General features: G+C 40.4%; 5 non-coding genes across 5 annotated transcripts; 3 read left to right on the forward strand and 2 right to left on the reverse strand.

Moving 5' to 3' along the window:
- Positions 1-630: 630 nt before the first annotated feature.
- On the reverse strand, positions 631-702 carry trnaw-cca (transfer RNA tryptophan (anticodon CCA)). The gene has a single exon. It is a non-coding gene; the product is annotated as a tRNA-Trp (tRNA).
- A 1,173-nt stretch (positions 703-1,875) lies between these two features.
- Positions 1,876-1,967, reverse strand: trnay-gua (transfer RNA tyrosine (anticodon GUA)). Its single transcript is given in 2 exon segments — positions 1,876-1,911; positions 1,927-1,967. It is a non-coding gene; the product is annotated as a tRNA-Tyr (tRNA).
- A 10,082-nt stretch (positions 1,968-12,049) lies between these two features.
- On the forward strand, positions 12,050-12,141 carry trnay-gua (transfer RNA tyrosine (anticodon GUA)). The gene is given in 2 exon segments: positions 12,050-12,090; positions 12,106-12,141. It is a non-coding gene; the product is annotated as a tRNA-Tyr (tRNA).
- A 1,161-nt stretch (positions 12,142-13,302) lies between these two features.
- On the forward strand, positions 13,303-13,374 carry trnaw-cca (transfer RNA tryptophan (anticodon CCA)). Its single transcript has one exon. It is a non-coding gene; the product is annotated as a tRNA-Trp (tRNA).
- Positions 13,375-14,928: 1,554 nt separating this feature from the next.
- Positions 14,929-15,002, forward strand: trnak-uuu (transfer RNA lysine (anticodon UUU)). The gene has a single exon. It is a non-coding gene; the product is annotated as a tRNA-Lys (tRNA).
- Positions 15,003-19,010: the final 4,008 nt, after the last annotated feature.

Raw genomic sequence — 19,010 nt, forward strand, 5'->3', positions numbered from 1 at the left:
TATGGGGAAATTCAAGTCATGTGAAATGCCAGCGGTTTAATAAACAACGCGTCTGATTTCGGATCATAAGATTATAGGTTCGACTTCTACCTGGCTCGTGTAAATTTTATTATAGCTCCTCAGTAATAGATGTATATTATGTAATGAACCGCACCTGAAAGCAAACGTTGGGTCTATTTCCTTTGTTTTCCAGCATGAAATAGCAAATCATTACAAAAAGCACCTGCTAATGTCCAATAGCGTTTTTTTTTTCAAATTACATTTTCAGGCTTCAGACACTTTTTAATAAAACAAATGTGTCCGGAAACTCATTAACTTTCAGGTTTGCTTGAACCTGTATTAAAAAAAAGTTATCTGAAACTTCTGTGATTCCATTATCTGATGTAGCTGTCTCTAAAGTTGGACGTGATGTTAAGCAGATGTGAACTGTGCCTTTTCTCTTTAAAAAAAACAAAGTTCTTTTTTTCCTCTTCACTCCAATGCTGGAGACTGTAAGCCTCTGTGAGCTCCACACTGCGTGTCCTGTACTGCTCTATTTTGTTTAGATTATCTATGTGGTGTACAGATAGAACTCAACTGCATGATGTGAATTCCGTGTTCAGGACCAGCACAACCTGAAAAAGTAACAGCTGACCTCGACGTGATTTGAACACGCAGCCTTCTGATCTGGAGTCAGACGCGCTACCGTTGCGCCACGAAGTCACGGCTGTCCATACCTTTGAATTCCCCAAAGGAGACAAATCAGCTTCACAAAAAAAAATCTCCTATGAAGAGCGCAGCTCTTCCAAAGAGAGTCTCTTCTTCCCAGACCACATTTTATTCTTCCTCGGCAGCTCTTGTGCAGGTGTTGTTCTCAATTACAGATCCAGGAACACTGATTGTTTTTTCTATTTTTTTAAATTAAGTACCCCATGGTGCAACGGTAGCACGTCTGACTCTAAATCCCCAAGTTCATTTTCAAAGTATATCGGAGTCAACTGATACTGATCAGGTTCTGCTGCTACTGAACCCGCAGTCTTCACCTTAAAGTTCAATTCCCCAAGCTTTTTGACCTTATATGTCCATCCTGTCTCGTCAAAACTCGTATTTTCACAGGGTACCCTTCAGAAATCGCAGTATAGAATGAAAAAACTCCAGTAGATCTCGGCCGCTGTTGGTGATTTTCCTTTTAAAATAAATGAATCTCTGGAAATTTTACGGAGTATCACTTTCACTGAGACCAAGAAGTGTTAAGCTGTACATGCGTCTTTGTGGCTCAGTTGTTAACCAAAAGGGTGGTGGTTTGAGCCCTTCCAGGGACGCTACGAGCCTTTTAACGTACACACCCTCCTCACTTCATTTCTCCACGTCCGGTCTTGTACCGCTAACAAATACAGAGCCCGTAGGAGGCAGTAAGCTCGCATATATATAGCTCACTGTGTATATAATGAAGAAGCAGAAGTTAGTTTCTCATCTGCGCGTTAGAGCCTTACGCAACTCGTAGTGTACCAACAGCTAGGGTTTGATCCCTGCACGGGCTATTAGTTGAAAGGCCATTGTAAATGACGTATAAGAGCTTTATAGATAGATACTTTATTGATCCCGTGAGGGAAATTAATAAAGCTTATCCAGCTGGCTTTTATGTTTCATACTAAATTGCGATCTTGAAACCAAAATGAAATTGACATTTGTACTGTATGGTTTTTTTTTAATTACAAAGCAAACAGAGTAGTCCCTTAATTCAAAGATCAGATATTGGCCAAAACAAGACAATCAGACGTGGGCTGACTTTGGAACAGGAGCCTCTGCTTCGTCGGTTATTGAGCTTTTGATCAATGTCTGAGTGAAAAAGATTCGCTATTTTTACTCTTTGATTAAAGTACACAAAAAGCACCTTCCTTCGAGCTGGAATCGAACCAGCGACCTAAGGATTCCCTACTGACTCCACTACAGTCCCCTCCCCCCTCTACCAACTGAGCTATCGAAGGGTTATCAAACGCTCCCTGGCACATACTGCCCAATGTAGTGAAATGTTCTGGGTGATTTAAATCCCAGTTCGACATCAAGTTTCCAACTCGTTTCCTTAGTCTTGTTTACCTTGAATTTAAGCCACGAACCAGGATTCTACTGTATAAACTTCCGGGAATATTACAAAATGTTTGATGGGGCATCAATCATTCCAGGCGGAAATGGACTCCTTTTTGTTTCTCGAGGGATCATATTAAACATTGCATTAGTATCGAGAGGAGGATCACCATGAAACACAAAACAAACAGTTTCATTCTGTCTTTTTTAGAAAGTAGCGTTTGTGCTACATTAATTATATTTTCGTGGAAATATAGAAGTTGTAAATGTTAAAATTTATATTTGAATCGAAATGTGGTTTTGAGTTAAATATTAGCGTGTTCATGTAATTAGTTTGTCATTACTATATATATTGCCATGTTACTAGAATTTGTAAATGAAGTTTACTAGTTGTGTTTTTATGATGATTAGCCATTTGTTGATTACAATATTGTATATAATGTATAATTTGAACTACATATTTTTCAGGTGTGAATAATTGTATATTTTAAGAATAAATTTCTAAAACAAATCATTGGCTTTATTTACTAGTTTCTACACCTATAAAATATTTATTTGATGTATAATAGACCTTTAACTATACAGATGCAGCCATTCAAAATGGGTGAGGTATTTCGCGGCATACCCCGGTGGACGTGTCGCGGTATCACGCGATTCACGTGTGTCACGTGACTAACTATCCGGCGTCGCCTTGTAAAACCGCCAGGGGGAGCTTAACCTCTCATGTACAGCATTTGAACTTTAATTTTGAACTGTGTATTACAGCATGTTAATCATCAGTCATTCAAATGTTGGTATATTTTATGAAAGCAAGATTGCTCAGTTGGACAAAAGTACACAACCTACCTTTATCAGAAATATTTATGCATCAAAGCCTTTACTGAAGATATTACTAATAGTATTAATAATGGATGACTTTGGACAAACTGTATACTCAAAGTATAATTTCTTTAGCACATTTGTACAAGCACTTGGAATCTGTCCAAGCCATACTTTGTCAGGCATTTTGTTTTACTTCAACGGGCATAAAAACTTCCTTGCTTTTAACAGGGCGTTTCATAATTTCTAGCTACGAAAATGATTTAAAATGCGACACCTATCATTCCACTAGAGCTTAAAATATCACAAGGAAATTTCTCCCTAAATTATTTTCCATTTATTCCATTCCATTTCCATTTCTCCCTAAACATTGTAAGCTTCGAAGTCTTTAACTAATGTGATACCGGAGTCAACAAGCATACTTTTAGAATTTGATTAAAAGGGAATATAATATGGAATCGCGTATCTAAAGAATTTAATAACGGTATGATTATATCCGTGTACTGTGACAGGGCTGTGTAGGGCTGTTTCGCCTGCTTGATCATGCGAGCTGTCTTGTAGCCTACTGGTCTAGGTGCGTGACTACCAACTGGCAGGTTGTGTGTTTGAATCCAGCTAGTGCTGGACTTTTATTTTAACAAACATTTCTTCGAAAAAATAGGTAAGCGATATTATGGACAATCAATTGACTTTTATATTTCAAAATATCGCAACATGATCGATATTTGCGATATTTTGAACATACCTTCTGACAGCAGTTCCTGCTTCTATTGTGTGTGTGTGTGCAACAGAGTAAATTTTTATAGAGAAATGGAGGCTGGACAGTATGCGTTACAATATAAACATTTATATTGATTTAAATCGTGTTCTGATTTAAATCGCAAACGCGTGTTTAATTATGTGTTTTTTAATCATAATCAGGCTAATGCATTTCTACATTTTCTGTATGAACCTCTAAGCTGGTCACACAGCATGCTGCCCCATATATCAGGGAGCAGTTTGGATCAAGGCACCGTCTCTTTCAAGACAACGATCCGAAACACACAGCAGCAAGGGCGAGGCTTATAGCAGAAGGAGTGAACTGGGTGAAAACTCCAGCTGAATCCCCAGATCTAAATCCGATAGAAATGGTTTGGCATTCGTTGAAAGACTACATTCGGAAAACCGCTAAGCCCGTCACAAAGCAGGAACTGATCGATGCGATCTATAAATTCTGGGAGGAAGAACTGACCGAACAAAATTGTAACAATTTTATTAACAGGCTGTTTCGTGTTCTTCCTAGGATTGTTGACCGGGGCGGGGGACATTCGGGAATATAACTCAGAGAAAGACAGTCTCACATTTGATAATTATATTTTCTTTCTTTTCTTTCTTTCATTATTTCTTCGTAGCCTGTTCTTTTACGGGAAGAGACGGGGTGCTTCTGCCGCCCCAGCTTCCAAAGAGCGAAGGGTAAGCAGATACAGCAGACTTCATCTGAAATACGCGATTACAGCGCATATTACAAGGTATTATTGCCGTTTTGAATTTTAAATTCAATTATAATTATTTCTTTGTAGCCTGTTCTTCAAGAAAACACCGCACGGGCGAAACGATCTACCACCAGGACAGTAAAAAAGAAAGCGGTAAGACGGAAAAAAAGAAAAGTTTATTTTGACTTCTGTTCCGCGACTGATGAATACTGCTGTGTGACTTTATTTCTTACATGAATTATGTTATTTTGCCACAGGCCGTGGGTCTCTGTTCTCGGCCACTGGCCAGGGTGCCAACCTGTAGAAGCAGCACCTGTATGGAGACATTTCGGCAGCAGCGGGAGCAGTATGATGCATTACTGGGGAGGATTGGGAGGCTAGAGACACTCCTGAAAATGCAGAGGAAGGAGACAGTATGTTCCAGCAGTCAAACAGTTGAGCAGCTGTCTCCCGAAAAGTGCCTCTCCCCGCCGCGCAGGTTGCAATGTCTGGCGGAAGCTCTGCCCCCCGCAGAGCACACACCGCCTCAGGACACTCCATCCCGGCCTCTCAGTTCACCACCGCGCAGGAATCTGTTGATGCTGTCCCCGCCGGCTATCTCCCCCCAGGAGGCACAGCGGAATTCACAGACGCCAGTTGGACGAATAATTCTCCCCGATGTCCAACTGCTACCCATCACCCAGGAGATGGAGGGGGGGTTGTACTTGCAGTGCATCGGCATTGACGGGAAAGCAAGAGCCGACCGCTACGCCGCCCTCGTGTTTCGAAATCTTGTGACTTTTGAAATTTACTGGGGGTGGACCACGTCTGTAAATTTCGATGGGTCCAGAGGCAAAAGTGCCTTGCCTTGCAATCTCCGGGAAACCATTAGTACGATGGTGAATCGGAGATTCTCAACCCTTGCTGCGTACGACTGGAAAAGAATTCGTGATCGGATCAACGAAATGCTTCGTAGGAGGAGGCAGTCTTTTCCTCTTGTCTAACAGTCTGTCCACAAACAAAACATTCCTGTTAGACAAGAGGAATTGAAAAAAAACAATTTTGTCAATGAAAACCAGTGTGTGTGTCTCTCCCTGCTGGATGTCCCTCTCACAAACTGCTGAATGAATAAAATAATTTTATTGAAAACAAGTTTGCGATTGTCTGGTCTTTAAATTCTTGAGATACGCGATTCCATATTATATTCCCTTTTAATCAAATTCTAAAAGTATGCTTGTTGACTCCGGTATCGCGTTAGTTAAAGACTTTGATGCTTAAAATGTTTAGGGAGAAATGGAATACTGGTGTGTATGTTTTCTTTAAAGTACCGAGACCAGCCATATACTGTATGTTTAAGTTCCAAAATTAATATCGTTTATGGACTTCACACGCGTTGCAGTATGCTCAGGCACTAAGTAAAAGGAGATGCTTCGTATTGCTTGACTAATTTTAAAAACTAAGTTATAAATGCAGACGCTCCCTCGGTGCGCTGCTCTGGTGCGTCAGCTCCTACGCAGTGCCTGTCTGCCGTAAGCGTTACAATATACATACCCAACACTGCTTGTACCCATCTGTCATGCAAATAAAACACCTTGAATTGAATTGAATTGAGGGGAGAAGGGGGGGATACTAAAGCCAATACTGGCTCAATGGGCTTTGACGTGCTAATGTGTTGGTTTAACAGTCCGGGTGTGGCAGGCTTCCAATGTCAACTCGACTCAATTGGAAGACAATGAATGTATTTTAGCCCTAAATGAATTAATAGCAAACATGGTTAACATAAAATACATTTTTCCAAGAAAGTTTATAATAATACGATCTATAGTTGAAATCTGAGCCTACTTTAAAAATAAAGGAAAAGCATTTTCAAAGAGCAATCACGCTGTGTTTATGTAGAAAAAGCGATTAGGTTTATGAGCAATCTAATTACCTATTCGCTTAAAACACTATATAAAATAAAGTTTATTTAGAGATGAATGATCAGTGTCGCAGTTTAAATAATGAGAATCAGGAAACTAAGACAGCGCCACCGGATTTAATAACGCAATAAAAACGCTATAAAATAATGTGACACAGTACAGCACAGTACAATAATACTGACCATGACTTTAGAAGCATAAATTACCTTACACTCAATTTAAACACAAGCTCTCTTTCTGTATGAACCTCTAAGCTGGTTCATACAGAAAATGTAGAAATGCATTAGCCTGATTATAGATAGATAGATAGATAGATAGATAGATAGATAGATAGATACTTTATTGATCCCGTGAGGGCAATTGCAGTGCAACAGCAGCTTAACACACACAACACAGCCACAGTGTAACGAATTATATAATAATAGTACAATACATACAATACAATACAAGAGTTACTCACAGTCCGGACACACAAGAACAAACTAGAACAGAACAGTACACAGAAAATCGTATCACACGTATGAATATAAATATAGATGTAACCATAGATATAAATATAAATATAAATGTATTGCACAGGTCCCAGGCATATATTGCACAAAAGTGGTTGTAAACGGGAAAAAGAAAGAGAACAGATGTAGCAGTAGATGTGTATATGCGTTTAGTCCAGAAACAGGTCACTGTCGCTGTTGCCTCTGCCAAGACGCAAGGTGGATGCTTTGTACAGTCTTATGGCAGACGGCAAGAATGACCTCCTGTAGCGTTCCCTGTCGCACCGTGGATGAATCAGTCTATTGCTGAACGTGCTCTTCATTCCTGCAAGCCTGTCATAGAGGGGATGGGAGAAGTTGTCCATGATGGCCTCTAGTTTGGACATCATTCTCCTCTCAGCCACTACCTCCAAGGGGTCCAGGTCAGACCCAATGACAGAGCTTGCTCTCCTGATGAGCTTGTTCAGCCTTTTGGAATCTACTGCTCTAATCCCAGAGCCCCAGCACACCACTGCGTAGAAAATGGCACTCGCTACCACCGACTGATAAAACATGTGTAGCATCTTACTACACACATTGAAGGACCTGAGCCTCCTCAAGAAGTAAAGTCGGCTCTGTCCTTTCTTATAGATGGCCTCGATGTTCTTAGACCATTCCAGTCTATCATCGATGTGCACTCCCAGGTACTTGTACGAGTCCACCATCTCCACGCCACTCCCATGGATGTAGACAGGAGTAGGTTTGACCTTTTTCCTCCTGAAATCCACCACCAGTTCCTTTGTCTTTGTAACATTCAGTTCCAAGTGGTTCACCCCACACCACTCCACAAAGCTGCTGACCAGTCCTCTGTACTCCTCCTCCTGCTCACCCTTGATACATCCCACAATTGCAGAGTCATCTGAGAACTTTTGCAGGTGGCATGACTTTGAGTTGTACTTAAAGTCCGAAGTATAGAGGGTGAAGAGGAATGGAGAAAGAACTGTCCCTTGAGGTGCCCCTGTGTTACTCACTACCAGTTCAGACACACAGTTCTGAAGTCTCACAGACTGTGGGGTCTGCCCGTCAGGTAGTCAGTGATCCACGAGGTCATGGAGGCATCGACTTGCATCTCCTCCAGCTTCCTCCTTAGAAGTAAGGGCTGGATGGTATTGAAGGCACTGGAGAAGTCGAAAAACATGATCCTTACAGTGTTGCCAGCCCTGTCCAGGTGTGAGTAGGCCCTTTGCAGCATGTAGATGATCGCATCCTCCACACCAACACTGGGCTGGTAGGCAAACTGTAGGGTGTCCAGTGATGAGCTGACCAGGGGTCTCAGGTGGGATAAGACCAGCCTCTCCAGTGTCTTCATGATGTGAGAAGTCAGTGCAACTGGTCTGTAGTCGTTGAGGACAGAGGGGCGCCCTTTCTTTGGTACCGGGACCAGGCATGATGTCTTCCAGAGCACCGGGACTCTCTCCAAGGGCAGGCTCAGGTTGAACAGTCGCTGGAGCACTCCGCTCAGCTGATCAGCACAGGCCCTCAGAACTCTGGGACAGATGTTATCTTGTCCTGTGGCCTTACCCTCGTGCAGCCTCTTCAGCTCCTTCTTCACCTGGTCAGCTGTGATGGTCAGCCTGGCCCGGGGGATGATGCTCATAGTGCTTTCAGTGCTGGAGGTGTTAATGGCGGAGGAGTTGGAGAGTGGCAGCAGTGGGGGAAGGTTGGGTGAGCAGCCGTCGGGGGTTGTAGCTGTAGGCGGCCATGGTTGTGGGGGGATGGAGGAGGTGTTGGGCAGTTGCAGCTGTGAAGGGTTAGGGAGCGTGTGGCTGTGGGGGGATGGGTGTTGCGCCACAGAGGACCCAGAATCAAACCTGTTAAAGAACTGGTTCAACTCGTTGGCCATCTCCAGGTTCCCTTCTGTTGCAACCCCAGCCTGTTTGAAGCCAGTGATCTCTCTCATGCTGCTCCATACATCTCTCACCCTATTCCTTTGCAGCTTGTCCTCTACCTTCCTCCTGTAGGCGTCCTTGCTCTCTCTTAACTTCTGCTTTAGCTCCCTCTGTACACGCTTGACCTCTTCCTTATCTCCCCTCCTAAAGGCTCTCTTCTTGTCATTCAGAAGAGCCTTCAGGTCGCTGGTGATCCAGGGTTTGTTATTTGAAAAGCAGTGTACGTCTTTGGTGGGGATGGTGTTGTCTACGCAGAAGTTAATAAAGTCAGTGACACAGTCCACCATGCTGTCTATGTCGTCCCCATGTGGTTCGCACAGCACATCCCAGTTGGTGGCCTCCAAAGCACCACGAAGATCCTCCATAGCCTCCTGAGACCATCTCCTCACAGTCCTCATGGTCACAGGTTGGCGCTGGACAATAGGCTTGTATAGTGGTGTAAGAAAGACAAGGTTGTGATCTGATCTGCCAAGGGGGGGAAGGGCTGTGGAACTATATGCATCCTTAGCATTGGCATATAATAAGTCCAGTGTTTTGTTTTCCCTGGTCGGGCACTTAACAAACTGGTGGAAAGTAGGCAGAGTGGTGGAAATAGATACGTGGTTAAAGTCCCCTGAAATAGCTATAAAAGCGCTTGGGTGCTTTGTTTGTAGCCTGCCTGTGACTGTGTTTATGACGTCACACGCTACCTCTGCATTTGCCGTAGGTGGAATGTAAACAACAACAAAGATGGCGCATGTAAACTCCCGCGGCAGATAGTACAGACGCAGTCCTACGGCTACCAGTTCGATGTCCGGGTTACAGACGCGCTCCTTAACATGAATATGTCCAGGATTACACCATCTGTTGTTTACAAGCACCGCGAGCCCCCCTCCTTTCCTCTTACCGCTCTCGGTGTTTCTGTCCGCCCGCACCGTCTGAAAGCCGCCGATGGTAACGTTCGAGTCCGGAATAAGTTCCTGCAGCCACGTCTCGGTGAAACACATGATACTGCATTCACGATACTCCCTCTGGCTTCTCACCAATGCTCCCAGTTCGTCCATCTTGTTCACTAAGGACCGCACATTTCCCATGATGATCGAAGGAAGGTAGGGTTTAAATCTCCTTCTCTTCGCCTTTCGCGTCGCACCAGCCCTACAGCCTCGGCTTCTCCTCCTCAGCTCCTCCGGCACCGATGGCTTCTCTCCAGTGAGTAGAGCCGGACGCGCTAGCGCGATCAGCTGCTCCCGCGTGTAGACAATGCCTCTGTGGCTATCGGCATTGCAACTCGATAGCCACAGAGGTCCAAGTATCAGAAAAAACAAGAAAAAGTTTCTCAGCTTCCTAGTATCCATCATGTTGTGATCGCAAATCTAGTTGCCGGCATGAAGGTATGAAGGTATGAAGAAAAAACACTAACACACTAGCATTAACTAACTGAAAGAAACAAAAAGACAACAAAAATACACAGAGCTGCTGTAGCAGGCTGCCACTAACATGGCGCCATCTTGGACGCCATCAAACTAATTACATGAACACGCTAATATTTAACTCAAAACCACATTTCGATTCAAATATAAATTTTATGATTAAAAAACACATAATTAAACACGCGTTTGCGATTTAAATCAGAACACGATTTAAATCAATATAAATGTTTATTTTGTAACGCATACTGTCCAGCCTCCATTTCTCTATAAAAATTTACTCTGTTGCACACACATACATAATAGAAGCAGGAACCGCTGTCAGAAGGGAAGATATGTTCAAAATATCGCAAATATCGATCATGTTGCGATATTTTGAAATATAAAAGTCAATTGATTGTCAATAATATCGCTTACCTATTTTTTCGAAGAAATGTTTGTTAAAATAAAAGTCCAGCACCAGCTGGATTCAAACACACAACCTGCCAGTTGGTAGTCACGCGCCTAGACTAGTAGGCTACAAGACAGCTCGCATGATCAAGCAGGCGAAACAGCCCTACACAGCCCTGTCGCAGTACACGGATATAATCATACCGTTATTAAATTCTTTAGATACGCGATTCCATATTATATTCCCTTTTAATCAAATTCTAAAAGTATGCTTGTTGACTCCGGTATCACGTTAGTTAAAGACTTCGAAGCTTACAATGTTTAGGGAGAAATGGAATACCGGTGTGTATTTTTCCTTGTGATATTTTAAGCTCTAGTTGAATGATAGGTGTCGCATTTTAAATCATTTTCGTAGCTAGAAATTATGAAACGCCCTGTTAAAAGCAAGGAAGTTTTTATGCCCGTTGAAGTAAAACAAAATGCCTGACAAAGTATGGCTTGGACAGATTCCAAGTGCTTGTACAAATCTGCTAAAGAAATTATACTTTGAGTATACAGTTTGTCCAAAGTCATCCATTATTAATACTATTAGTAATATCTTCAGTAAAGGCTTTGATGCATAAATATTTCTGATAAAGGTAGGTTGTGTACATTTGTCCAACTGAGCAATCTTGCTTTCATAAAATATACCAACATTTGAATGACTGATGATTAACATGCTGTAATACACAGTTCAAAATTAAAGTTCAAATGCTGTACATGAGAGGTTAAGCTCCCCCTGGCGGTTTTACAAGGCGACGCCGGATAGTTAGTCACGTGACACACGTGAATCGCGTGATACCGCGACACGTCCACCGGGGTATGCCGCGAAATACCTCACCCATTTTGTATGGCTGCATCTGTATAGTTAAAGGTCTATTATACATCAAATAAATATTTTATAGGTGTAGAAACTAGTAAATAAAGCCAATGATTTGTTTTAGAAATTTATTCTTAAAATATACAATTATTCACACCTGAAAAATATGTAGTTCAAATTATACATTATATACAATATTGTAATCAACAAATGGCTAATCATCATAAAAACACAACTAGTAAACTTCATTTACAAATTCTAGTAACATGGCAATATATATAGTAATGACAAACTAATTACATGAACACGCTAATATTTAACTCAAAACCACATTTCGATTCAAATATAAATTTTAACATTTACAACTTCTATATTTCCACGAAAATATAATTAATGTAGCACAAACGCTACTTTCTAAAAAAGACAGAATGAAACTGTTTGTTTTGTGTTTCATGGTGATCCTCCTCTCGATACTAATGCAATGTTTAATATGATCCCTCGAGAAACAAAAAGGAGTCCATTTCCGCCTGGAATGATTGATGCCCCATCAAACATTTTGTAATATTCCCGGAAGTTTATACAGTAGAATCCTGGTTCGTGGCTTAAATTCAAGGTAAACAAGACTAAGGAAACGAGTTGGAAACTTGATGTCGAACTGGGATTTAAATCACCCAGAACATTTCACTACATTGGGCAGTATGTGCCAGGGAGCGTTTGATAACCCTTCGATAGCTCAGTTGGTAGAGGGGGGAGGGGACTGTAGTGGAGTCAGTAGGGAATCCTTAGGTCGCTGGTTCGATTCCAGCTCGAAGGAAGGTGCTTTTTGTGTACTTTAATCAAAGAGTAAAAATAGCGAATCTTTTTCACTCAGACATTGATCAAAAGCTCAATAACCGACGAAGCAGAGGCTCCTGTTCCAAAGTCAGCCCACGTCTGATTGTCTTGTTTTGGCCAATATCTGATCTTTGAATTAAGGGACTACTCTGTTTGCTTTGTAATTAAAAAAAAACCATACAGTACAAATGTCAATTTCATTTTGGTTTCAAGATCGCAATTTAGTATGAAACATAAAAGCCAGCTGGATAAGCTTTATTAATTTCCCTCACGGGATCAATAAAGTATCTATCTATAAAGCTCTTATACGTCATTTACAATGGCCTTTCAACTAATAGCCCGTGCAGGGATCAAACCCTAGCTGTTGGTACACTACGAGTTGCGTAAGGCTCTAACGCGCAGATGAGAAACTAACTTCTGCTTCTTCATTATATACACAGTGAGCTATATATATGCGAGCTTACTGCCTCCTACGGGCTCTGTATTTGTTAGCGGTACAAGACCGGACGTGGAGAAATGAAGTGAGGAGGGTGTGTACGTTAAAAGGCTCGTAGCGTCCCTGGAAGGGCTCAAACCACCACCCTTTTGGTTAACAACTGAGCCACAAAGACGCATGTACAGCTTAACACTTCTTGGTCTCAGTGAAAGTGATACTCCGTAAAATTTCCAGAGATTCATTTATTTTAAAAGGAAAATCACCAACAGCGGCCGAGATCTACTGGAGTTTTTTCATTCTATACTGCGATTTCTGAAGGGTACCCTGTGAAAATACGAGTTTTGACGAGACAGGATGGACATATAAGGTCAAAAAGCTTGGGGAATTGAACTTTAAGGTGAAGACTGCGGGTTCAGTAGCAGCAGAACCTGATCAGTATCAGTTGACTCCGATATACTTTGAAAATGAACTTGGGGATTTAGAGTCAGACGTGCTACCGTTGCACCATGGGGTACTTAATTTAAAAAAATAGAAAAAACAATCAGTGTTCCTGGATCTGTAATTGAGAACAACACCTGCACAAGAGCTGCCGAGGAAGAATAAAATGTGGTCTGGGAAGAAGAGACTCTCTTTGGAAGAGCTGCGCTCTTCATAGGAGATTTTTTTTTTGTCTCCTTTGGGGAATTCAAAGGTATGGACAGCCGTGACTTCGTGGCGCAACGGTAGCGCGTCTGACTCCAGATCAGAAGGCTGCGTGTTCAAATCACGTCGAGGTCAGCTGTTACTTTTTCAGGTTGTGCTGGTCCTGAACACGGAATTCACATCATGCAGTTGAGTTCTATCTGTACACCACATAGATAATCTAAACAAAATAGAGCAGTACAGGACACGCAGTGTGGAGCTCACAGAGGCTTACAGTCTCCAGCATTGGAGTGAAGAGGAAAAAAAGAACTTGTTTTTTTTTTTAAGAGAAAAGGCACAGTTCACATCTGCTTAACATCACGTCCAACTTTAGAGACAGCTACATCAGATAATGGAATCCCGGAAGTTTCAGATAACTTTTTTTAATACAGGTTCAAGCAAACTTGAAAGTTAATGAGTTTCCGGACACTTTTGTTTTATTAAAAAGTGTCTGAAGCCTGAAAATGTAATTTGAAAAAAAAAAAACCCGCTATTGGACATTAGCAGGTGCTTTTTGTAACGATTTGCTATTTCATGCTGGAAAACAAAGGAAACAGACCCAACGTTTGCTTTCAGGTGCGGTTCATTACATAATATACATCTATTACTGAGGAGCTTGAATAAAATTTACACGAGCCAGGTAGAAGTCGAACCTACAATCTTATTATTCGAAATCAGACGCGTTGTTTATTAAACCGCTGGCATTTCACATACCCTGAATTTCCCCATAGCGTGCTCAGCGCCGCTACTAGTAATGCACCGCTCCGTCTAAAATTTCAAAGTGAGAAACATGTGTTTTCTGATTTTTTATGAGTTTTAAAATATAATCTCTTTAAATCAGACAAGGGGTTTATGTTTCGCACTGAAATTCCGATTGACTGAGAATTCAAAGAAAGACTGTTTTCTTTCACAACACCGTATAATTATCACATCCACCAGACTCTCCAACCTCTCCAGACCTTGCTGGTTGAGCGATTGCTCCGATAAATTAGGTCACGTATCATATTAAATCATTTCTTCTCAACACAACATTTCCTGGTGCACGTTTTCTCTATGAAAAAAAGACATTTTTCCCTTGCACGATTTCTCGTTTTTTTATCAAAGCTACAGAAATAAAAAAGAAGAAGAAATAGTGTCGCAAAAGAACTCTGTCGCCCTTGGGAGATATCAAACGCATTGGACATGAAAATGCCAGATAAAAGCCAGTTCTCTTCGTTTCTCAGTGTCCGGGCTGCTATGTAAAAGAGGCAATGTGCTCTGAGCGCAGGTTCAGCGCTTACTGAACGCAGATGTCTCAGAGCGGTGTGTCCAAGTGGCTGTAAAAGGGGATGGTCGTCCTGTCACCGTAGCCTAGTTGCTTCTCTAGTAAACAAAAGAACCGGGATTCAATTCCCAGCCGTGTCTTTCTTCCTATCTTGTAGTACAGAACGTATCATTTCGGGCAATCACAAAGGGCTTGATTTCGTTAAATGCATGTGTTCATTTCCTTTCTGGAAAACTTGTTTTTGATGAAATTCACACAGCTTGCGAAAAATGAAATTCAATTCTTGGTTATCAGTGCAGAAGAAATATTACCGTCTGGCAAAATAAACGGTAAGAGATTTTTTTTTAATCGAAAACTTGTGATTCGAGAGAAGACCCTACCAGTCAGTCTCTGTGGCGCAATCGGTTAGCGCATTTAGCTTTTAACTGAAAGGTTGGTGGTTCGAGTCCACCCAGGGATGGGATTCTTCTGCAGTGTAAACGTTGTCTTAAGTCAATTGGATTTCTCAGCGAAACCATAACCATTTTAATATATGCAGGAAATGCGAGTGTTTAACACGTGTCAGGGTCACCGGGAAATGTCCAATAATGCCCAACATTGCAACTCCCCAGAAAACCATATTCACTCAAAAAAAATTATCGTTGAATCTTCATTTATACTCCAGTTGAATCCTCTGCTGAAATATTTTAAAAATACAATGCAGGTTTGTTTGAGAACTTGACAAGCATTGTTACGATAGCACTGTGCAGTTGGATTTTGATATTTTGACATATTTACCTTAATTTTAAACATAAATACTATACAGTCTATTGTAATTTTAAAATAAGTTAGCTGAGGATGCAAAGGGGTGAAAGGGAAAGGTCAGAGGGTATAGTAAAAACAAGGATTAGGTTAGGATTGGTGGAGGTGGTATGGGTGTTGATGGTTTTTCTCTGTAGAGGATAATTGAGTTTTTTATCCTTCTCTGAAGTGAGAAATTGGAAGAGTTGAGGGATCTGATGAGGTTAGTTATAAAAGGAAGTTGATGTGGAGCTGTTAGCCGTAAAACTTCCTAAAGTCTTTAAACTGCAGTAAGCAAAGATAAAGGAAATTATCTTTGCTTACTGCCCTGTCTTTCTAACACCTGAAGAAGGCTCCACGTCCAACACGTTATGTTTCCTTTCTTCTCTTTTCAGCATGGAATAATCCTTTACTTTTTCCTATGCAGCCTACGCATGCTGACACAGCTACCCACCTGATATATAACATTCCTATAATCACAACTATGAATGTCCACTGTGGGTATTTTTTCCATTATTATTTATTTTGGCATTGAAGCATATTTTATGTAATACCGAAGTGTCATAATCACTGAAAAACATATTTTTTCATTTAGAAAGAATTAAAAAAATATAAATCACTATGAATTACATTTAACCTGTTCTGATCTAGGTTTTCTATATACTTTAACATGCCATGTTCAGAATGTCACAACGCAGAAATGCAACAGTGAAGTTTTGTAATTACAAATGTTCGTGATGAGTGATTTTGTCTCTCTTACCTTAGTGTCAGAATACTAAGATGTTTTGGTAACGAGGAAGGAGGGAAAAAGTAATTCAGCAGAAGGGGTGCTATTTTGTTGACTATAAATCCTCACATGCCATGTTCAGAGGGTCATATTAAAAAAATGGTACAGTAAATTTTCTTATGCTTCATGATTTTCATAATTTGTTACATTGTGTCTCACACCTCAGTGGCAGAATTGTGAGACGATTTTATAATCAGGAGGGAGGGTCATAGCAATAAGCAGAAAGTGTCATCACCCTTTGCTCATCCTCCGTTAACCATATATTCTCATATGACATGTTCTAAATGTCCCATTGTAAACTGCTATAATAACATTTCTTGCAAAATGCAAGATTTTGAGACTTTGAGAATTCACGTTTTGCCTTTGTCTTATTTACTTGTTGTCTAACATGTCAGTTTGTGTTATTGTGAGTTTTGAAAATTGGTTTTCGATTTTCTGAAATGTGTTTCATACAAAAATGCAATTTGGAAAATCATTACTTACATATTCCCCTTTACTGAGGATATGTGCAGTAATCCACTCGGATTAGTATTTTTAAAAATGACTAAAGAGAGGCATCTACAGGCGAAAGGCAGCATAACATCACAGCAGCAACACTTAAGGTGGAACAAAAAACGCGAAGAAGAAGCTGGCGAATAAGCAGCCAACTTCAGCCTCGTTAATGCAATAGGATTGGGTGAGGTAGAAAAATATTTCTTCCTCTGAATCCTAACATTTTTGTAGGTGTTCTAGGACTTCTCGCCTCAGATAAAGCTGCCAATACATCACTTATTTCTACTCCATCAATATCAGCAGTGTTATCGGTACTGAGCCCTAAGTGTAGGTCCTGTCATAATATAAAAACTTGTATGTATCGACTGCATTCACCTGAAAAAATCTGATAAAATTGAAAAATACATCGGAAACAAATTTGCGTGTTTTTTTCAGATCCAGAAGAGCATCATCATGAGACTCAAAACAGACCTCTTTTTAATTCTTTCCAGGAGAAAAGATTATTCAGATGCAAACATGGGTCCAAAATCAATGTACTCACCTATCGGTGTTGCTTCTTCAAATCCTTCAACTGAACGTCAATATTGAGGGATGATATCATACAAATTTTGGTTTTCTTTTAAAGCAAATTTTATTAAAATATGAGCCTCTATTATAGTTGTCGTGGATGTTTCGCAAGGTATAATAGACCCCCTTGTGCCCTCCGCTAAAATATTATAAAATACAACAATCTTTATATATATATAGAACAGCATTTATGGTTACATGTATATTAAAATTAAGATAAATATACAAAAGTATTAAAATACAAATGTACAGTCCTAACATAATCATGCTGTCCAAGTGTCTTTTTTGCTTTTCAAGTTCTCGAACAAATCTGTGTTGTAATTATTTAAATATTTATTTATTAAAATTTAAATATTTTAACTAAGGGTGCAACGAGAGTATAAATGAATTCTCCCGCCAGCCATTTGAAGGACAAAATCCATGGCTGAATACGATTCCCCTGAATGTTGGCCATGACTGGTCATTCCCAGTGATAATGACTAATGTACTCAATTGTTTACTTGTTGTAGTTCGACGCACAAAACAACTGCATTTCCTGCAAATATCAAGTGGGTTAAGGTTTTACTAAGAAATCCAATTAAGTAGAATAATGAGAAATGGGCTCGAACCACTAACCTTTCAATTAACAGCTCCCAGAGACTCACGTGCATCCCTTTTCTCCATTTGCAAGCTTTTGGTAAAAAAAAAAGACTTTATTCTTGTCAGCCTGTGATATTTGTTTTGCACTGATAAGCAAGATCTGTGTTTCATCTTTCGCAAGCTGTATGAATTTCATGAAAAGCAAGTTGTTCTACAAAGAAAATGAAAACTTGCATTTAACAAAATCAAGCCACACGTGATCATCCATAGTGATACATTCTATAAGACAAGACAGGAAGAAAGGCACCACTGGGATTTGAACTCAAGATCTCCTGTTTCATAGGAAAACACATTAACCAAATCAGCCAAAGTGCTGTCAGAGTATTAACATCATGTCTGATGTCAGTTTTTGCAGCTGACTATCGCTGGAGGGCAATTCACTGTGAACAAGTCAGCCTGTATAATGAGGGGAAGAGACCGGCCTCTGTGATGCACTATAGTTACACTAACCTTCTGCCCTACTGTTCTCTGCTGCATTAAATATTAGCAGATAAATATTGGTTTCCATGCGTGTAAGGTTTCTTTTTTTTGTCAAATATTTTCAAGCATATTTTGCTGTTGAAAATAAGTGGTTTGTGGTTGTGTTGTGTTGAGTGTTGTGTTCCTCTTCCCTTAGTGTCACCCAAAGTGATACATTGTGCTTTGGCAATTCTTCAGGCCATAGTGTTTAGAGGAGCTCAGTTGAATTAGTTTACGTAGATAAAGTATTTATTTTCCTTTTAATCCTTTAAAGCATATTACATTGTCAATACATTGTATTTTTCTTCCTACTAATTGTCATCATTTTTCTTCTCTTGATCTCATAATCAGATATTTCAGAATCTTCCTTAAAAACTAGTAAAAGAAGTGGGACAGATTCATGCACACTAAAAAATATGAAAGGGTAGCAGGACACAGTAACCACCAAACATCTCGTAGATTATGAATGTGCCTAAAATATTTCAGCACTTTAGAGGGTTCTGCCATTTTAGATGTTGTACTGTGCCTGTCTGATTTATCAAATGTGTCATTTAAATCTCCCGTCATTTCTATATCAGTCTTGCAGTAAAGATTGCAATTCATCCCAAAATGCCAAGTTTCCCACTGATGATACGTACAAAGAAATTAATGTACATTTTCCCCTAAAATCAACCAATTTAAAATCAAATGCATCCCTCCTCATCTGCAGTTGGAGAGAAAAATGTCAGAATAAATACAGGTTTT

Source organism: Lepisosteus oculatus, chromosome 14, assembly GCF_040954835.1.
Source record: "Lepisosteus oculatus isolate fLepOcu1 chromosome 14, fLepOcu1.hap2, whole genome shotgun sequence".
Lineage (NCBI taxonomy): Eukaryota > Metazoa > Chordata > Actinopteri > Semionotiformes > Lepisosteidae > Lepisosteus > Lepisosteus oculatus.